The following is a 23,017-nucleotide window of genomic DNA, read 5'->3' as shown; positions in this document are numbered from 1 at the left end:
TGAGGTTATAATTCTCATGATCAAACCAGTTCACAAAAGCCCCTTGTCTGATCATTGCTGCATTGAAGATCAAGTCTTTAACCCATGAGCTTTTCGGGATCATTCTATATCCAAACAAAAACAGCTATGAAACTGCTACCTCCAGGAAAATTTACAGACAAGATCTGATGCCAATTATTAAATTTGAACTTGAAGGTCAAGTTATATTTTAGAAATCTTTTACCCACCCCTGAGCTTCCCAGTTCTTAGAAGTTTTTATAGAGTTTTCTGATAAGAATAGTAGTAAAATTAGTGAATGTGATTTTATTATCATAAAATAAATAAATTTATTTCTGTTGAAATAAATCAGTATTTAGGAAGGTTTGAATAACTCAGTGTAAAAATACTTTCCAAATGAATGATGCAGGAGATCCAAGATGGTAGACTAGAGGGAGGCTGCATTGCTTGTTGCTCTGCAGCTCAGGATTCATGTAGAGGAAATACTATTCTCTGAGAGGCAGTCTTGCTGCTCACAGATCCCCTGCTGTTTACCCCATTCGACCACTGCAATCACTGGTGGTCTGCCAGCATAAGGCCTGCCTTTTGAGTCAGATCATTCACTGACTGACACCTATCATCCACCATTTCCCTATCTGCCCGCCTCTTGCCTGCCCATTGTTCACCTTTCACCTACTTATCACCCACCACCCCATGTCCACCTACCAATTGTCTGCCATTAGCCTGCAGATCACCAGCAGATCACCTGCTGTGAGCTGTTGCCTGGAAGTCCATTGTCACAGTACCCACAGGTTTGATTATGCGTGGCTGCCACTATCTTGGGACAACAACCAGGGCCTGCAGGTATATTGGGATACCTACAGGTATGGTTGCACCTGAGGTCTTTCTGCTTGCTGTGGTAGTGGCTGCCATCTGGCTGCTTCTCTGCAGGGTCACTCCTCTGTGTGAGTGTATCCCTGGTGGTCTCTCTGCAAGTTGAAAGGGCATTAAGAGCTTGGGACTGTAGCAAGACAGGGCCTGGGGAAGCTGGAGCCCAGGTCCATCAGATTGCAGCTGGGTTTGCATGGGCCAGTCTGGGTCTGGCAAGTCTGTGGAAAGTCAGAGACGAGGGGCAGTTCCCCAGGGGGGCAGAGATTGGAGAAACTGGAAACAGGACTCTCCAGCTCAGTGAGTCCTGAAGTGCACAGGGATGGAAGGAACCAGCTACAACAGTGGGAAGACTGTAAGAGGGTGTGAGGGCATCTTGTTAATGACTCATCCACTGAACTGGTTCAGCACCCACTGGACTGAAGCTAACATCAAATTTCAGACAACTGAAATTTGTTCCCTTCTCTACTCTATCAGTAGAGAAGGGAAGCTGAGAAAAATTTTGAAAGCCAATGGAGTAATCATTTGATTATCCTTTGAGACTATCCTCATTTTTTTTTCTTTTTCCATCCTCTCTCTCTTTCACACCTCTACCGTCTTTGAATTCAAATATTTTTCATGCACCAATTCATTGAGCAATGGGATGTCTGAATAGTATGTGCAGTTTTGTTGTGTATTCTTAAATTTTTACTTTTTTCTTTTAATCTGTAGATATTTTTTTCTCTCACCTGTCCCCCAGATTCTCTTTCTCACTTCTCTCAAACTAACAGCCATCCTCTATTAATTCCTCCCTTGCTCTTACTATAAATTTGTACCTCTTTCTTTTCTCCTTCTCCCTCATAAAAATCATATCTTTTACTACTTCTGTCCCTTCATTGTCCATCATTTGAAATGGTAAACTATTTTAGCAAACTTATTTATATTGCAGAAAATAATTGAACACTTCATTTCTATTGTGACAAAACTGTAAATGCCTGAATGGGAGCCATTTGGTTTAAGGTGGCATACTGTTTGCATTGGATGTTGTTAATATTGGTCTCCCCTTTAAAGATGAGGTACTGGAAGCCTTCAGGGACACTATAAGACTGCAGGGTAGAATCTGTACTGCCTCAGCTCCCTACTGCTATATGAGAAGACACATAAATAACACGAAAAAAAGCAAGGGAACAAAGTGCCTCAAACAAACCAAGATGTCCCAACAATAGAATCCATAGACAATGCTGTAGAAGAAATGTCAGAGACGGAGTTTAGAAAATACATAGATTGATCTTTGAAATAAAGGAAGGTATTGGAGAGAAAATACAGGAGGTGAAAGAGGTAGAGATTATAAAAAGGAATCAAGCAGAAATCCTCAAAATGAAGGAAACGATAAACCAAATTAAAAGTTCAGTGGAAAGTATCACCAGCAAACTGGATCACTTGGAAGACAGAACTTCAGACAATGAAGACAAAATATATGTTCTTGAAAATAAAGCTGACCACACAGAGAAGGTGGAAAGAAACCATGAACAGAACTTCCAAGAAATATGGGATAACATGAAAATACCAAATTTAAGATTTATCAGAATAGAGAAAGGCATGGAAATACAAACCAAAGGAATGCACAATCTTTTCAATCAATAATATCAGAAAACTTCCCAAATCTAAAGAATGAAACAAAAAATCAACTTATAGGACCCCAAATGTATAAAATTACAGCAGACTCACACCAAGGCATATTACAATGAGAATGACTAACATACAGAATACAGATAGAATTTTAAAGGTTGTGAGAGAAAAAAATCAAATTACATACAAGGGGAAACCAAATCAAATCTCAGCTGATTTCTCAACCCAGACCCTCAACACCAGGAGGTCCTGGAATAACATATATCAAACTCTGAAGGAAAATGGATGCCAACTAAGGATTTTATATCCAGCAAAATAAAGCTTCAGATTTGAAAATGAAATAAAACCTTCCATGATAAACAAAAGTTAAAAGAATTCACAACTAGAAAGCCTGCACCACAGAACATTCTCAGCAAAATATTCTAAATTCGTAACGTATGATAGTATAAAACTGTTTATGTATAATCTCCCTATTCAATGTACATGACATATCAATGGATTTTACTACAACAGAGAAGAAATAATTCATTGTTATGGTTTTTATTTTGTATTGAAATAACCCTTAATAAACTACCACTTATAGAGTTTTTGTATATTATCCAAGAATATACAAAATTACATGGAAAAGGTATGAAATATTCCTCTTTGCCATTTGTGTATTTATATGAGGTTACGTCTTATATTTCAACCAATACACCAAACTAGAATAGATTGAATATAGAAGCAGACAGATACGATAATACAGTTATCTTCTAATGAGTCAGTCTTATGGACAGATTTGTAAAAATGACATTTTGCCACTGATTTTTTTTTTCTTTTTTGGTTTGGAAAAATGTAACTACTTCTTATAAACTTCTTATTAGCTAAAATAGATTAATTAGTTATATTTAATTAACTTACTTTCCAAAATTTCTGTTTTAATTTTCTATATGATTAATATCAGTGTTATGATCACTATAAAGGGCTTTATGAAGTCCTCTATAATTTTTAAAAGTGTGAAAAGGTCTTGAGCCCTGTATTTTGAGAACCCTTGGCTTCCACTATGCTACTTTAATCATCTATAAATAGCATCACAATTATATATAAGCAGTTACTTTTAAAGTAGTACATATCCCCTGCTATGTGTTTGGATATATTCTCACCAGAGTTTGCATCTTTAAGAACTATAGTGATTGAGAATGCATAACTTCTTGAAACAATTTCTCTCATTTTTGGATATTTCTGCAATGAGAAAGGTTTATGTTATTTTGAACTGATGTCCATAATCCTAAAATTCTGTAACTGAACCAGCCTGGCAAGTGATTTCAATTAACTTTAAAATTAAATAGCACTCTTAATATAGGCTCAATGGGTTGGAATAGTATCAATTTATTATATATCAATTGGATCCATGTCAGTGGCTAATATTAGATGCTATTCTCCCCACTTCCTAGATACTGTTGCTAAGTGAAATTACTACTTTCTTCCACCTTTTGTAAACAAGTACCAGAGTTAAGATTTACCCACTTTAAAGTCATCTTTCTAGGCTGATTGCTCAGCTACATTAAATTTGATTTAGATTCTATTACTACACTAATGATCATTTCTTATTATTGCAAATTTTATAAAATGTATTTGACATCTTTTTTTCATATTATGGATTAAAAATTTTTGAACTAATGTCCCTATGAACTTCTCCGCATCTTCCATATTTCTTTTCTTGTGCACTAGACTATGTGAAAAACTGAGACAAATGCCTTGGTCGGTTCACCTAAGAAAAAAAGAAGAAAACTAGATTAGGCATAATGACAAGTACTAAATGAATCTATTAAAAGCCTTAATGATTAATGGTTTCATTTTCGAAGAACACAAATTTTAAATATCTAATTCAAGAACTTTGCCCAGGATCAATGTAATCACATCTGCTTGTAATTTGCAGAATCCAATGTATTCTTTCCACAAGCTACACCTTTTCAATTTTCTTTTTCTCCAGGATTCATCCAACATTAGTGCCACATCTTTCACGATTTTATGAAATACTCCTACCAGTAAACTAGTACATTAATATGTACCAGAGTTTGCTGTCAAATATCTTCAGATCAAGTTCTTCCCGCATGGGTGACTTGTGTAGTCCCCCAGTAAATACAGGCACCTCCTCTTGAGAAGAGTCCAGCAGCAGGGAATGCACTTAGGCCAGGGTCAAAGACTTGCCTTCTCATTCCAGAGTGACCTTTCACTGCCTAAAGAAACTGGAAGCTGGTGAATTAATTTTATTGAATGTTGTTTGCCTTAGTTATATAATTGCATAATAATATTCACCCTACAATAATGAAGGGAGGTGAAGAATTAGGTATTCAAAGAAGAATGCACAGCACAAACAAAGTTTTCCATAAATATCACTTTTCACGGTCATTTAATGCCTCCTTTTTTTTTTTTTAATTGTAAACAAATGGGATAGATGTTGTTTCTCTGTTTGTACATGGCATAAAGGCATACCATTTGTGTAATCATAGATTTACATAGGGTAATGTTGTTTGATTCATTCTGTTATTTTTTCCCTTCCTCCCACCCCTCCAACCCCTCTTTTCCCTCTATACAGTCATTCTTTCCTCCATTCTTGCCCCCCTCCCTAACCCTAACTCTAACCCTAAAACTAACCCCACCCTCCCCCCATTATGTGTCCTCATCCACTTATTAGTGATATCATTTGACCTTTGGTTTTTTGAGATTGGCTTATCTCACTTAGCATGATATTCTTCAATTTCATCCATTTGCCTGCAAATGCCATAATTTTATCATTCTTTGTGGCTGAGTAATATTCCATTGTATATATATGCCACAGTTTCTTTATCCATTCATCAATTGAAGGACATCTAGGTTGGTTCCACAATCTGGCTATGGTGAATTGAGCAGCTATGAACATTGATGTGGCTGTATCTCTGTAGTATGCTGATTTTAAGTCCTTTGGGTATAGGCCAAGGAGTGGGATAGCTGGGTCAAATGGTGGTTCCATTCCAAGATTTCTAAGGAATTTCCACACTGCTTTCCAGAGTGGCTGCACTAATTTGCAGCCCCACCAGCAATGTATGAGTGTACCTTTCTCCCCACATCCTCGCCAACACCTGTTGTTGCTCGTATTCTTGATATTCGCCATTCTAATTGGGGTGAGATGGAATCTTAGGGTGGTTTTAATTTGCATTTCTCTTATTACTAGAGATGTTGAACAGTTTTCCATATGTTTGTTGATTGCTTGTAGATCTTCTTCTGTGAAGTGTCTATTCATTTCCTTAGCCCATTTGTCGATTGGATTATTTGCATTCTTGGTGTAGAGTTTTTTGAGTTCTTTATAGATTCTGGAGATTAGTGCTCTATCTGAAGTATATTGGCAAAGATTTTCTCCCACTCTGTAGGCTCTTTCTTCGTATTGCTGATAGTTTCCTTTGCTGGGAGAAAGGGTTTTAGTTTGACTCTATCCCAGTTATTGATTCTTGCTTTTATTTCTTGTGCTATGGGAGTTCTGTTAAGGAAGTCTGGTTCGAAGCTGACATGTTGAAGATCTGGACTTACTTTTTCTTCTATGATTTGCAGGGTCTCTGGTCTGATTCCGAGGTCCTTAACCCATTTTGAATTTAGTTTCGTGCATGGTGAGAGATATGGGTTTAGTTTCATTCTGTTGCATTTGGATTTCCAATTCTCCCAGCACCATTTGTTGAAGAGGCTATCTTTTCTCCATTGCATATTTTTGGCCCCTCTGTCTAGTATGAGAAAATTGTATTTATTTGGGTTTGTGTCCGTGTCCTCTATTCTGTACCATTGATCTACCTTTCCATTTTGGTACCAATACTATACCGTTTTTGTTACTATTGCTTTGTAATAGAGTTGAAGATCTGGTATTGCGATACCCCCTGCTTCGCTCTTCCTGCTAAGGATTGCTTTACTTATTCTGGGTTTCTTATTCTTTCAGATGAATTTCATAATTGCTTGCTCTATTTCTGTAAGGTACGTCATTGGGCTTTTAATTGGAATTGCATTGAATCTGTATAGCACTTTTGGTAGTATGGCCATTTTGACAATATTAATTCGGCCTATCCAAGAACATGGGAGATCTTTCCATCTTCTAAGGTTTTCTTTAATTTCTTTCTTTAGTGTTCTGTAGTTCTCATTGCAGAGGTCTTTCACCTCTTTTGTGAGATTGATTCCCAAGTATTTTATTTTTTTCATGGCTATTGTGAATGGGGTAGTTTTCCTGATTATTCTTTCCAAAGATTCATCACTTATGTATAAAAATGCATTAGATTTATGTACATTGATCTTATATCCCGCTACTTTACTGAATTCACTTATGAGTTCTAAGAGTTTTCTGGTGGAATTTCCTGGTTCCTCTAAGTATATAATCATATCATCAGCAAATAGGGATAGTTTGAGTTCTTCTTTTCCTGTTTGTATCCCTTTAATTTCTTTGGTCTGTCTAATTGCTCTGGCTAGAGTTTCAAGGACGATATTGAATAGAAGTGGTGTTTTGTTCCAGTTTTTAGGGGGAATGCTTTCAGTTTTTCACCATTTAGAATGATATTAGCCATGGGCTTAGCATAAATGACCTTTACAATGTTAAGGAATGTTCCCACTATCCCTATTTTTTCTAGTGTTTTGAGCATGAAGGGGTGCTGTATTTTATCAAATGCTTTTTCTGCATCTATTGAAATAATCATGTGATTCTTGACTTTAAGTCTATTGATATGGTGAATTACATTTATTGATTTCCTGATGTTGAACCAACTTTGCATCCCTGGGATGAAACCCACTTGATCATGGTGCACTATCTTTTTAATATATTTTTGTATGCGATTTGCTAAAATTTTGTTGAGAATTTTTGCGTCGATGTTCATTAAGGATATTGGTCTGAAATTTTCTTTCCTCGATGTGGCTCTGTCTGGTTTAGGTATCAGGGTGATATTGGCTTCATAGAATGAGTTTGGGAGGATTCCCTCCTCTTCTATTTTATGGAATACTTTGAGGAGTATTGGAATGAGCTCTTCTTTAAAGGTGTTGTAGAACTCGGCTGAGAACCCATCTGGTCCTGGACTTTTCTTTGTTGGTAGGCTTTTGATAACCTCTTCTATTTCATTACTTGAAACTGGTCTATTTAAATTGTGTATGTCCTCCTCGTTCAGTTTAGGCAATTCATATGTCTCTAGAAACCTGTTGATGTCTTCGAAATTTTCTATTTTTTTGGAGTATAGATTTTCAAAATAGCTTCTAATTATGTTTTGTATTTCAATTGTGTCTGTTGTGATATTTCCTTGTTCATTCTGAATTTTAGTGATTTGGGTTTTCTCTCATCTTCTCTTTGTTTTTTTTATTTTTATTTTTATTTTTTTTAATGTAAACAAATGGGATACATGTTGTTTCTCTGTTTGTACATGGCGTAAAGGCATACCATTTGTGTAATCATAAATTTACATAGAGTAATGTTGTTTGATTCATTCTGTTATTTTTTCCCTTCCCCCCACCCCTCCCACCCCTCTTTACCCTCTATACAGTACTTTCTTCCTCCATACTTGACCCCCTCCCTAACCCTAACTCTAACCCTAACATTAACCCTTCCCTCCCCCCCATTATGTGTCATCCTCCACTTATTAGCGAGATCATTCGGCCTTTGTTTTTTTGAGATTGGCTTATCTCACTTAGCATGATATTCTCCAATTTCATCCATTTGCCGGCAAATGCCATAATTTTGTCATTCTTTATGGCTGAGTAATATTCCATTGTATATATATACCACAGTTTCTTTATCCACTCATCAATTGAAGGGCATCTAGGTTGGTTCCATAGTCTGGCTATTGTGAATTGAGCAGCTATGAACATTGATGTGGCTGTATCTCTGTAGTATGCTGATTTTAAGTCCTTTGGGTATAGGCCAAGGAGTGGGATAGCTGGGTCAAATGGAGGGTCCATTCCAAGTTTTCTAAGGAATCTCCACACTGCTTTCCAGAGTGGCTGCACTAATTTGCAGCCCCACCAGCAATGTATGAGTGTACTTTTCTCCCCACATCCTTGCCAACACCTGTTGCTTGTATTTTTGATAATCGCCATTCTAATTGGGGTGAGATGGAATCTTAGGGTGGTTTTGATTTGCATTTCTCTTATTACTAGAGATGTTGAACATTTTTTCATATGTTTATTGATTGCTTGTACATCTTCTTCTGTGAAGTGTCTGTTCATTTCCTTAGCCCATTTGTCGATTGGATTATTTGTATTGTTGGTATAGAGTTTTTTGAGTTCTTTATAGATTCTGGAGATTAGTGCTCTATCTGAAGTATGATTGGCAAAGATATTCTCCCACTCTGTAGGCTCTTTCTTCGCATTGCTGATAGTTTCCTTTGCTGAGAGAAAGCTTTTTAGTTTGAATCTATCCCAGTTATTGATTCTTGCTTTTATTTCTTGTGCTATGGGAGTCCTGTTGAGGAAGTCTGGTCCTAGGCCGACATGTTGAAGATCGGGACCTACTTTTTCTTCTATAATCTACAGAGTCTCTGGTCTGATTCCAAGGTCCTTAATCCATTTTGAGTTGAGTTTTGTGCAGGGTGAGAGATATGGGTTTAGTTTCATTCTGTTGGATATGGATTTCCAATTCTCCCAGCACCATTTGTTGAAGAGGCTATCTTTTCTCCATTGCATATTTTTGGCGCCTTTGTCTAGTATTAGAAAGTTGTATTTATTTGGGTTTGTGTCCGTGTCCTCTATTCTGTACCATTGATCTACCTGTCTATTTTGGTACCAGTACCATGCCGTCTTTGTTACTACTGCTTTGTAATAAAGTTGAAGTTCCGGTATTGCGATACCCCCTGCTTCATTTTTCCTGCGAAGGATTGCTTTAGCTATTCTGGATTTCTTATTCTTCCAGATGAATTTCATGATTGCTTGCTCTATTTCTGTAAGGTACGTCATTGGGATTTTAATTGGGATTGCATTGAATCTGTATAGCACTTTTGGTAGTATGGCCATTTTGACAATATTAATTTGGCCTATCCAAGAACATGGGAGATCTTTCCATCTTCTAAGGTTTTCTTTAATATCTTTCTTTAGTGTTCTGTAGTTCTCATTGTAGAGGTCTTTCACCTCTTTTGTGAGATTGATTCCCAAGTATTTTATTTTTTTTTCGATGCTATTGTGAATGGGGTAGTTTTCATAATTTCTCTTTCTGAGGATTCATCACTTATGTATAAAAATGCATTGGATTTATGAGCATTGATCTTGTAACCTGCCACTTTACTGAATTCACTTATGAGTTCTAACAGTTTTCTGGTGGAATTTCCTGGTTCCTCTAAGTATATAATCATATCATCCGCAAATAGGGATAGTTTGAGTTCTTCTTTTCCTATTCGTATTCCTTTAATTTCCTTGGTCTGTCTAATTGCTCGGGCTAGAGTCTCAAGAACGATATTGAATAGGAGTGGTGAAAGAGGGCATCCCTGTCTTGTTCCAGTTTTTAGGGGGAATGCTTTCAGTTTTTCACCATTTAGAATGATATTAGCCATGGGCTTAGCATAGATGGCCTTTACAATGTTAAGGAATGTTCCCACTATCCCTATTTTTTCTAGTGTTTTGAGCATGAAGGGGTGTTGTATTTTATCAAATGCTTTTTCTGCATCTATTGAAATAATCATGTGATTCTTGACTTTAAGTCTATTGATATGGTGAATTACATTTATTGATTTCCGGATGTTGAACCAACCTTGCATCCCTGGGATAAAACCCACTTGATCGTGGTGCACTATCTTTTTAATATATTTTTGTATGCGATTTGCTAAAATTTTATTGAGAATTTTTGCGTCAATGTTCATTAATGATATTGGTCTGAAATTTTCTTTCCTCCATTTGTCTCTGTCTGGCTTGGGTATCAGGGTAATATTGGTTTCATAGAATGAGTTTGGGAGGGTACCCTCCTCTTCTATTTCATGGAATACTTTGAGAAGTATTGGAATGAGCTCTTCTTTAAAGGTGTTGTAGAACTCGGCTGAGAACCCATCTGGTCCAGGACTTTTCTTTGTTGGTAGGCTTTTGATGACCTCTTCTAATTCATTACTTGAAATTGTTCTATTTAAATTGTGTATGTCCTCCTCGTTCAATTTAGGCAATTCATATGTCTCTAGAAACCTGTTGATGTCTTCGAAATTTTCTATTTTTTTGGAATATAGATTTTCAAAATAGCTTCTAATTATGTTTTGTATTTCAGTCGTGTCTGTTGTGATATTTCCTTGTTCATTCCGAATTTTAGTGATTTGTGTTTTCTCTCGTCTTCTCTTTGTTAGAGTGGCTAAGGGTTTATCAATTTTGTTTATTTTTTCAAAGAACCAACTATTTATTTTGTCAATTTTTTGTATTGTTTCCTTTGTTTCAATTTCGTTGATTTCAGCTCTGAGTTTAACTATTTCCTGTCTTCTACTACCTTTGGTGTTGGTCTGTTCTTCTTTTTCTAGGGCTTTGAGCTGTAGTGTGAGGTTGTTTATTTGTTGATTTTTACTTCTTTTATTGAAAGCGCTCCATGAAATAAATTTTCCTCTAAGTACTGCTTTCATAGTGTCCCAAAGATTTTGATATGATGTTTCTTTGTTCTCGTTTACCTCTAAGAATTTTTTTAATTTCTTTCCTAATATCTTCTGTTATCCATTCATCATGTAATAGCATATTGTTTAATCTCCAGGTGTTGGAGTAGCTTCTGTTTTTTACTCTTTCATTTATTTCTAACTTCAATCCATTATGATCTGATAGAATACAAGGTAGTGTCTCTATCTTCTTGTATTTGCTTACATTAGCTTTGTGGCATAATATATGGTCTATTTTAGAGAAGAATCCATGTGCTGCTGAGAAGAAAGTGTATTCGCTCTTGGTTGGATGGTATATTCTATAAATGTCAGTTAAGTCTAAATTATTGATTGTGTTATTGAGATCTATGGTTTCTTTGTTCAATTTTTGTTTGGAAGATCTGTCCAGTGGTGAGAGAGGCATGTTAAAATCACCTATTATTATTGTGTTATGGTCTATTTGGTTTCTGAAATTGAGAAGGATTTGTTTGACATACATGGATGAGCCACTGTTTGGGGCATAGATGTTTATGATTGTTATGTCTTGCAGATTTATGGTTCCCTTAAGCAGTATGTAATGTCCTTCTTTATCCCTTCTGACTAGTTTTGACTTGAAGTCCACATTATCTGAAATGAGGATGGATACCCCAGCTTTTTTGCTGAGTCATGTGCATGGTATGTTTTCCCCCATCCTTTCACCTTTAGTCTATGGGTATCTCTTTCTATGAGGTGAGTCTCTTGCATGCAACATATTGTTGGATCTTTCTTTTTGATCCAATCTGCCAGTCTATGTCTTTTGATTGATGAGTTCAGGCCATTAATATTCAGGGTTATTATTGAGATATGATTAGTATTCCCGGTCATTTGGTTCATTTTATTTATTTATTTATTTATTTTGAGACGAATTGGTTCTTCCTTTATTTGACAATTCCTTTAGGATAGTTCCTCCCATTGCTGATTTGTTTCTTTGTTTTTCATCTCTTTCTCGTGGAATATTTTGCTGAGAATGTTCTGTAATGCTGGCTTTCTTTTTGTAAATTCTTTTAGCTTTTGTTTATCATGGAAGGATTTTATTTCATCATCAAATTTGAAGGTAAGTTTTCCTGGGTATAAGATTCTTGGTTGGCATCCATTTTCTTTCAGGGCTTGAAAAATGTTGTTCCAGGCCCTTCTAGCTTTTAGGGTCTGGATCGAAAAATCTGCTGATATCCGTATTGGTTTCCCCCTGAATGTAATTTGATCGCTCTCTCTTGCGGCCTTTAAAATTCTGTCTTTATTTTGTATGCTAGGTATTTTCATTATAATGTGCCTTGGTGTGAGTCTGTTGTAATTTTGTATATTTGGAGTCCTATAAGCCTCTTGTACTTGATCTTCCATTTCATTCTTCAGATTTGGGAAATTTTCTGATAGTATTTCATTGAATAGATTGTTCATTCCTTTGGTCTGTTTCTCTAAGCCTTCCTCAATCCCAATAATTCTTAAATTTGGCCTTTTCATGATATCCCATAGTTCTTGTAGATTCTGTTCATGATTTCTTACCATCTTCTCTGTTTGTTCAACTTTGTTTTCAAGGTTAAATATTTTATCTTCAATATCTGATGTTCTGTCTTCCAGGTGTTCTATTCTATTGGTTATGCTTTCTATGGAGTTCTTAATTTGGTTTATTGTTTCCTTCATTTCAAGGATTTCTGTTTGGTTTTTTTTCAATATCTCTAACTCTTTATTGAAATGATCTTTTGCTTCCTGTATTTGCTCTTTTAACTGTCGATTGGTGCGATCATTCAGTGCCTTCATTTGCTCTTGCATCTCATCATTTGCTTCCCTGATCATTTTAATTATGTACATTGTGAACTCCCTTTCTGTCATTTCTTCTGCCATGCTGTCGTTGGGTTTCATTGATGTACCATCTCGATTTGTTTGCAGCATTTTCTTTCCTTGTTTTCTCATATTGTTCAGGTATCAGTTGACCGCTGTGATATTGCAGATTTCCTCTATTGTCTTATAATATCCCTGAAGCTTTCTAGTATATCCCTTCTTAGCCTTCAGTAGCCTGAAGTCTTGGAGGAAGTTGATAATGCGGGGCTCCACAAGGAAGCTGACTCCCTAGGGGAGGTGGCCTTCCGGTGGGGTATATTCCCTGCTAGTGGGCAGAGGTACCTTCACTTGCTGATGAATGGTCATCCAAAGGGGAAGTAGGATGTGGGCTGATGCAAGGCCAGTTTGGGTCTGTGTTTCTGATTTTACAGTCCTTTTGGGAGAACCTCACCCGACAGGGAGGACTCACACAGTGGGGAGGTCTCGCTGGTCGGTTTCCCTCCCAGAGGTTCCGATCAATTCACAACTACCTCCTGGGCTGGGCAGCCTTCTTCTGCAATGTTCCCAGGGACCCGGACCTACCTCCTGGGCCTGGAAGCCTCGCCCTTCGCAGATGAATCTCCTTAGGCTGCCTCTCCTCAGAGAAGCTGCCTGCAGACCTGGAGCCTTCGCTCCGCCCCTCAGTTTGTCTGTGGGGCTCTTCCACCAAGAATCCGCCTAGGCCCTGGGACCCTGCTCTGCACTTTTCGCCTGGCTATGCGACTCCTCCTCTGAGCAGGCACCTGGAGCCCCTTACAGTTGCTTCGAGTCCCAGTTACCCGCTACACGCCTTTTCCTCCGGCAGCCACCTGTTGTTCCGTGCGGTCGCTCTAAGACCAAGTGACCCACCACGCACCTCCTTCTCCGCCAGGCAGTCACCCAGAGATCTGGTGCGTTCGTCACGAGTCCCAGGAACTCACTGTGCACCTTCTTGTCCCGACTGCCACCCGTAGCCCTGGTGCAGTCACTTCGAGCCCAAGCACCCCGTCGCGCTCCTCCTCCTTTTCCAGACAACCCCCCTGTGTTCAGGAGCGGTTGCTCTGGGACCAAACCACTCACCACGCTGTTCCACCGGGTAGCTGCCCAGAGCCCTGGCGCAGCTGCTCCAATTCCAAGTGACGTGCCGAGCCCGTATTTCTCCTTCTCCTCTGGGCAGCCCCGTGTCAGGGGTGGTCGCTTTCAGTCCAAACAGCTCACCAAGCACCTTCTCCTTTGGGCATCCTCCCAGAGCCCGGGTGGGTTGCGTCGAGTCCAAGCGCTGTGCTGAGCGGCCTCCTTTACGGCGCTCCCAGTTGTCCGCGTTCACTGCTCCAGCGGGGGGAGGGGCGTCTCCCCGGCAGCTCTACTTCATAAAGTTCCCTGTTTTCGGGGCTACCGCCCCGTCTGGGACGCCTGCCCAATGGGAGACACTCCCCCGGCTGCTTTGAGTTGGTCCCAAGTCTCTCTATATCTCCTCTTCTTGAGTCCTGAGTCCTGGAGCAACACGAAACGCAGCCACCCTCTCGTCTGCCATCTTGAATCTCCTCATCTTCTCTTTGTTAGTGTGGCTAAAGGTTTATCAATTTTGTTTATATTTTCAAAGAACCAACTATTTATTTTGTTAATTTTTCCAATTGTTTCTTTTGTTTCAATTTCGTTGATTTCAGCTCTGAGTTTAACTATTTCCTGTCTTCTACTACTTTTGGTGGTGGTCTGTTCTTCTTTTTCTAGGGCTTTGAGCTGTAGTGTTAGGTCGTTTATTTGTTGATTTTTACTTCTTTTATTAAATGCGCTGCATGAAATAAATTTTCCTCTAAGTACTGCTTTTATAGTGTCCCAGAGATTTTGATATGATGTTTCTTTGTTCTTATTTACCTCTAAGAATTTTTAAATTTCTTCCCTAATATCTTCTGTTATCCATTCATCATATAATAGTATATTGTTTAATCTCCAGGTGTTGGAATAGTTTCTGTGTTTTACTCTTTCATTTATTTCTAACTTCAATCCATTATGATCTGATAGAATACAAGGTAGTGTCTCTATCATCTTGTATTTGCTAACATTAGCTTTGTGGCATAATATATGGTCTATTTTAGAGAAGGATCCATGTGCTGCTGAGAAGAAAGTGTATTCGCTCTTGGTTGGATGGTATATCCTATAAATGTCAGTTAAGTCTAAATTATTGATTGTGTTATTGAGATCTATGGTTTCTTTGTTCAATTTTTGTTTGGAAGATCTGTCCAGTGGTGAGAGAGGTGTGGTAAAATCACCTAGTATTATTGTATTATGGTCCATTTACTTTCTGAAATTGAGAAGGATTTGTTTGACATACATGGATGAGCCATTGTTTGGGGCATTGATGTTTATGATTGTTATATCTTCCTGATTTATGCTTCCCTTAAGCAGTATGAAATTTCATTCTTAATCCCTTCTGACTAACTTTGGCTTGAAGTCCACATTATCTGAAATGAGGATAGATACTCCAGCTTTTTTGCTGAGTCCATGTGCATGGTATGTTTGTCCCCATCCTTTCACCTTTATTCTATGAGTATCTTTTTCTATGAGGTGAGTCTCTTGCATGCAACATATTGTTGGATCTTTCTTTTTAATCCAATCTGGCAGTCTATGTCTTTTGATTGATGAATTCAGGCCATTAACATTCAGGGTTATTATTGAGATATGATTTGGTTTCCCGGTCATTTGGTTCATTTTTTAAATTTTATTTATTTATTTATTTATTTATTTATTTATTTGACACGACTTGGTTCCTCCTTGATTTGACAATCCCTTTAGGATAATTCCTCCCTTTGCTGATTTGCTTCTTTGTTTTCATCTCTTCCTCATGGAATATTTTGCTGGGAATGTTCTGTAATGCTGGCTTTCTTTTTGTAAATTCCTTTAGCTTTTGTTTATCATGGAAGGATTTTATTTCATCGTCAAATTTGAAGGTAAGTTTTGCTGGGTATAAGATTCTTGGTTGGCATTCATTTTCTTTCAGAGCTTGAAAAATGTTGTTCCAGGCCCTTCTAGCTTTTAGGGTCTGGATTGAAAAATCTGCTGATATCCGTATTGGTTTCCCCTGAATGTAATTTGGTTCTTTTCTCTCACAGCCTTTAAAATTCTGTCTTTATTTTGTATGTTATGTATTTTCATACTAATGTGCCTTGGTGTGGGTCTGTTGTAATTTTGTATATTTGGAGTCCTATAAGCCTCTTGAACTTGATTTTCCATTTCATTCTTCAGATTTGGGAAATTTTCTGATATTATCTCATTGAATAGATTGCTCATTTCTTTGGTTTGTTTCTCTAAGCCTTCCTTAATCCCAATAATTCTTAAATTTGGCCTTTTCATGAAAACCCATAGTTCTTGTAGATTCTGTTCATGATTTCTTACCATCTTCTCTGTTTGTTCAACTTTGTTTTCAAGGTTAAATATTTTGTCTTCAATGTCTGAGGTTCTATCCTACTGGATATGCTTTCTATGGAGTTCTTAATTTGGTTTATTGTTTCCTTCATTTCATGGATTTCTGTTTGTTTTTTTTTTTTTTTCAGTAACTCTAACTCTTTATTGAAATGATCTTTTGCTTCCTGTATTTGCTCTTTTACCTGTCTATTGGTGAAATCATTCAATGCCTGCATTTGCTCTTTCATCTCATCATTTGCTTCCCTGATCATTTTAATTATGTACATTCTAAACTCCTTTTCTCTCATTTTTTCTGCCATGCTGTCATTGGGTTTTATTGATGTAACATCTAGATTTGTTTGGGGCATTTTCTTCCCTCGTTTTCTCATATTGTTCAGGAATCAGTGGACCACTGAGATATTGCAGATTTCCTGTATTGACTTATAATGTCCCTGAAGGTTTCTAGTATATCTCCTCTTAGTCTTCAGTAGGCTGAATTCTTGGAGGAAGTTGATAGTGCGGTGCTCCACAAGGAAGCTGCCTCTCTAGGGGTGGTGGCCTTCAGGTGGGGTATATTCCCTGCTAGTGGGCAGAGGTGCCTCCACTTGTTGACCAATGGTCATCCAAAGGGGAACTAGGCTGCGGTCTGAGGCAAGGCCTGTTTGGGCCTGTGTCTCTGGTTTTACCGTCCTTGTGGGAAAACTTCACCCAGCAGGGAAGACTCACCCGGTGGGGAGGTCTCGCCGGTCAGTTCCCCTCCTAGAGGTTCCCCTCAATCTACAGCTACCACCTGGGCTAGGCTGCCTTCATCTGCAACGTTCCCAGGGGCCCGGACCTACCTCCTGGGCCTGGGAGCCTCACCCTTTGCAGACGAGTCTCCTTAGGCTGCCTCTCCTCAGAGAATCTGCCCGCAGTCCTGGAACCTTCGCTCCGCCCCTAAGCGTGTCTCTGTGTGGCTCTTCCACCAAGAAGCCTCCTAGGTCCTGGGACCCTGCTCTGCACCTAATCGCCTGGCTATGTGGCCCCTCCTGTGAGCAGCTACCTGGAGCCCTGTACAATCACTCAGAGTCCCAGAGACCTGCTACACGCCTCTTCCTCCAGACAGCCGCCTGGTGTTCCGGTGCGGTCACTAGGAGTCCAAGCAACTCACTGCGTGCCTCCACCTCCCACCAACCACCCATAGCCCTGGGCAATCAATCACTCCGAGTCGAAGTGACCCTACCTGTTCCTCCTCCTTCTCCAGATAACCCCCCGAGTGTTCAGGAGCGGTCGCTCTGAGTGGCTCTGAATCCACGTGACCCGCAGCACGGGTCCTCTGGGCAACCGTCCGGAGCTCTGGTGCGGCCACTCAAGACCACGCGACCCACCATGCTTCTCCTCAGGCAGCCCCCCTGTGTTCAGGAGCGGTCGCTTTGAGTCCAAACAACTCACCACTCGCCTCTTCCTCTGAGCAGCCGCCTGGAGCTCCAACGCAGTCACTGCGAGTCCAAGCGACCCACCGCGCTCCTCCTCCTCCTCCTCCTCCTCCGGGCAGGCCCCGGTGTTCAGGAACGGTCACTTTGAGTCCAAACAGCTCGCCACGCAGCTCCTCCTCTGGCAACCGCCCGTAGCTCTGGTATAGTCACTCCGAATCCAAGCAGCCACGCTCCTCCTCCTCCTCCTCCTCCTCCTCCGGGCAGGCCCTGGTGTTCAGGAGTGGTTGCTCTGAGTCCAAACACCTCACCGAGCAGCTCCTCCTCTGGCAACTGCCTGTAGCTCTGGTGCAGCTGTTCCGAGTCCAAGCGCCTCGCTGCACTGCTCCTCCTCCTCCTCGGGGAAGGCCCCAGTGTTCAGGGGTGGTCGCTTTCAGTCCAAACAGCTCTCCTCGCAGCCCCTCCTATGGGCCGCCGCCCGGAGCCCCAGTGGTTGCTCCAAGTCCCAGCGCTGTGCTAAGCGGCCTCCTCTCCGATGCTCCCAGTTGTCCGAGTTCACTGCTCCAGCGGGGGAAGGGGTGTCTCGCTGGGCAGCTCTACTTCACAAAGTTCCCTGCGTTCCTGGACTACCGCCCCATCCAGGACGCCTCCCCAATAGGAGAGACTCACCCGGTGGCTTTGAGTTGGTCCCAAGTCTTTCACTATCTCCTCTTTTGAATCCTGAGTCCTGGAGCAACATGAAATGCAGCCACCCTCTAGTCCGCCATCTTGAAAACCCCCCCTCCTTTCTAATTCTTCCATTTCCCTATCCTCTTTTATGGATCTCACACTGCTTTCTTTTACTCTTTCATGGCTCATTTCCGTGTCGACTGTCCGGTAGACTCTTGGGAAGTCATAGATTTTCCTAGATTTGTACACTTTATACAGCTGCTTTAGGCATTAATTTATGTGGTTAATGCTCCCTTCTTTCCTTCCTCAAAATAGATTGTAATTTTCTTTGCTCTTTACAGGCAATACAGTATTAGATATTTTTACTGCAATATAAATACTGATGAAGAAATAGCCATATGTGATACTGTATTATTAATGAAATAAAAAAATAACAGAAAATGAGAACTGGATATTATATAAACAGCTTTAGCTATTCCTGTTGTTTTATCTTTTATAACATAAGTTGCCTAAAATGAACAGAAACCCACATTCAATAGTTACTATTAAAGTTTTTTGTAAAGATTCTCATTCTCTAATTCATATTTCATCAGCAATCTCCATGTTTTTAAAAGTCGACTTGTATGCTAATTGCCACCAAAAATATTAACATAACCTAAGAAATAAAGTATCAATGCAGATAACAAGGGCAGTCTCCACTTGAATATGTTTAATTGTTATGGTCCATAATTGAGAAATTTTATTTTGTAATCCTAGAATTGAGGGATAAATCAATGTGACTGAATTAAATTGCTTCAGACAACAGCCAGTTTTTCAAATATTGCCTAAAAACTTGAGAAAACATCTTTTTGGCCAAAAAAACTAAAAGAAACTGACTCTATTTTTAACAAATGTCCTGGCAACAACCTGGATAAACTGTGATATGTAGTTAAAGGCAGAAAGAAAGCACGGAGGGTTGATTTCATGTATTAATTTTCATTTTGTTAAAAGAGATTTTGTTTATAATCTTCTGAAGACATTCCCTATCTTTTATATTTAATTCATTTGTTTTTCAATTCCAATGATGTATCTCTACTTTTAAATTTTTTGAGATGGATTTTCATTCCATTGCCCATGTGGCCTCAAGCTCGTGATCTTCCTGTCAGCCTTCTGGGCAATGGTATATCTCAATAAAACACTTCCCTTGGAGCACTCAAGAAACCACGGCTATTTTACATAATGTTAACGTTAATTTTCAGCTGATTTCACCAGTGTAGTAACCTGTGAGCTTGGCAAGTATGGGCTGAATTTCTGATTGTTCACCCTCCCATGTCTACTTCTTGGTAGATCTGGCACAAAGCAGACACTGAAGACACAGGAAGAAGGAAGGAGGCAGCCATGGCATTGTGACCAAGTAGCAGAGCAATGTTTTCAATGCAGGAAATTTGGCAAGCAATCTAAGTTTTTGCCATGAAAGTCTACTGCTTCCATACAGATAAAGACAATGGACAGGACTTGGAACACAGCCTCTGCTGCATGGGGTCCAGAGCCCCAGTGAAAGATATTTATCTTTCTCTCTTTTGTGGGTTTTATGTTGGTTTCTTATGTTCTGCATTTTAAAATTGCTAACCATCCATGAATAGACTCTGAATATTGCCATTTAGCACTTCATTGTTAACACTATTTATTATCTTTGATATGAATTCTTTTCTAGCTTCTACTTTCAGATTGGAAAGTCCCCTCTCTGGCAATGGAAGATTTTCTACATACAAGTTCTTGAGGTTAACCTGTTAGGTCCAATCATTCAATTTATGGAATACCAAAAAAACTTAAATTGACTGAGAAATATACCACTTTTGTTAACTTCCAAGTGCATATGTCATTAGAGTTTTGTTGTTTTGAGAAAAGGATTAGGGGAACCATTAGTGGTAATATTTATTAATAATATAAGTAATATTAATATTATTAGACTAATGAATTATATAATAAGCTCTTGATTATGATTTTCAACCTATTTTTAATGCTCCTGTATCAATTTCATTGAAATACTCACAACATTGATAACTTCAGACTTAATGGGTTTATTGTACTGAGGTAAAACAGATTACTTGATAGTATAAATGATGCACATTACAAATAGTACACTCAATTGCAATGCAGTAAAAGAAAAAATACATTTATTTTAAAGATCTTTTCATCTGGAAATTTAAAAACAAAAAAATCTTTAGACAAAAGGAGGAAATAAAAACAACACTGTTGAATTTTTTTAAAATATAAAGATGTATCAGAAAAAAATTAAAGCTTAGAATACGTTTTACAATCAAAATCAAAGAATAAAAATAAATTAATTGAATGGCCATTTCAAAACATTTCTAAATGGGAAATAACACATTAAAAATTATGAGATTATGACCAATCTGCTTAAAAACATTTAGAGAAAGTTAACAAGGAACTATCCAAAAAAAGTGTCAGGCCAAGATTACTTCACTGGGATACTTACCAATCTTTTAAAGAAGGTATCATAATGATTCATAGTTTTTCAAGAGACTAGACAATAAGGGAAATGTCTATTTCTTTCAAGAAATATAACATTAATATCCAAGCCTTAAAAGACAATACAAAGAAAATTGCTGACTTACATCATTTATTAATATTGATATAAAATTTCAAAATATAAAACTGATGAATTGAATCCAAGATCACATTAAAAGAATTAGAAAAGCCAATTCATAGTAAAGAGAGTGTATCAGTTTAAAAAAATTAAGGAGAAACTTATGATTATCTCCTAAAATGCTGGATTACCATAATGAGACAGTGCCAAAATAGAAGACAAATTTCAATAGTTCCACAGATGAATGATAACTCTATATTGTAGGGGAGGCAGTTTTTCGCTTTCCTTTTAGGGATTTTTTTGTTTTTGTTCTTATTTTGGGAAACTGGGCCAAAAACTTAAATTGGCATGAGAAAGACCAGCAGGAGAAAAGCAGTCAAATTTATTAATATTACAAATTTTATGTGGCCCAGTAGACCATGGGAAATGACCCAAAGATAGTGAGTTGAACATCTGCATACTAAATTGGATAGAGGAGTTAATTGTAAAAATGTGACAAGGCCAAAGGGCTTCAGCTAGTGTAATTAATTGGGTAGAGGAGGGACTAGGAAGATAAGGATCATATGTACAGATTTCCTTTGGTTCTAACTTCCCCTGCTTGATAATAATAACAATACTTTCTGGTATAGAGAAGACATCATTTACACAGGAATTTCAACTCTTAAGAAACTGAACAGAGGTCACCCGCTGGCTTTTTTTTTTTTTTTTTTAACTTTATAGTGTTCTAAATAAGTTTTATTCCAAAATTTCATATTTGGGGTGTGTTCTGAACTCTTTCAATATCAGCCTGAATTTCCTTATTTTGACAATTGCACTACAGTTACTATAAAAGAACATCCGTGAGGAATTTAAGGAACATCATATCTCAATATCTCCATGCCTCTCTCTCTCCCCTCCTCCCCTTCTCTTTCTCTGTAAGTGTATCTACACAGGGAGAAAGAAATACCGAGGACAGAGCAAATATGGTAATATGTTAAAGCTTGGCCAATCTGTGTGAAGTCTATACGGGACATTTTGTTACTATACAGCATTTTTGTATGTTTGAAACTGTCAAAAATGTAGAAGAAAAAATAAGAAAGATGTGTTTAAACTGAAAGAAGTAACATTAATAATGCATCAAAAATGTAGTCTTTCTGCTATAGAGAAATTCTCAAGCTTGGCTAGACATGAGAATCACCTGGTGAGTTTTTAAAAACCTCTTTGTACATTTTACTCCTAGACCAATGAAGTTGGTATATTTGAGAATGAAACTCAAGTATTAAGTGTTTATTTGTTGGTTAGTTGGTTGACTTTTAAAGCTCCTCAGGTTCTATTATGGACTGAATGGTTCAATAAGCCTTAAATTCACATGTTGAAGCCCTAGTACTCCATGTTAGGAACCTTTGGGAGGTAATTAGGGTTAGTAGAGGTCACCAGAGTGAGACCGGAAGGTATGATTACTGCTTGTTCTCTCTCCTTTTGCCTGCAGAGAGGGCAGGTGAGCACAGGGAGATTGGAAGCCATCCACAAGTCATAAGAGGCCTCAAAATGAAATTTACCCTGTCAGTACCTTGACCTTAGACTTCTGGCATTCGGAACCAAGAGAAATAATCTCTGTTGTTTAAGTTGCCTAGTCTGTGGTAATTTGTCATGGCAGCCTAAGCTAATATAGACAGGTGATTTCCAGAGCACAGCCCTGACTGAAAACTGCTATGGAGCTTCTGTGAATTATTTCTCCATTAACCCTTTAAGTCTCAAGTTTTCAATTCTGTGAATATTTCAATGAAACTGACACAGGCGCATTAAAATAGGTTGAAAATCATGATCAAGAGCTTATATACATTATATTAATATTGTCATATATATTGTATTTATATTCTTATTATACAATTATATATTATATACTATTAGTTTTTAAACAAATGCCATATCTGGGGCAAACTGGATTAATCCACCAGTGAATCTTCATGAAGCACTAGTAAGGTGCACCTACCTCTGTCACCTCTTTTTGGTAATGAGGAATTTGAATTAAAATAAAGGAACTATTTTTACATTAAAGTCAAATATTATTATGTCTTCACAAAAGCTATATATTT

Source organism: Sciurus vulgaris, assembly GCF_902686455.1.
Source record: "Sciurus vulgaris genome assembly, chromosome: 9".
NCBI lineage: Eukaryota > Metazoa > Chordata > Mammalia > Rodentia > Sciuridae > Sciurus > Sciurus vulgaris.
Note: the sequence above shows the minus strand (reverse complement) of the source record.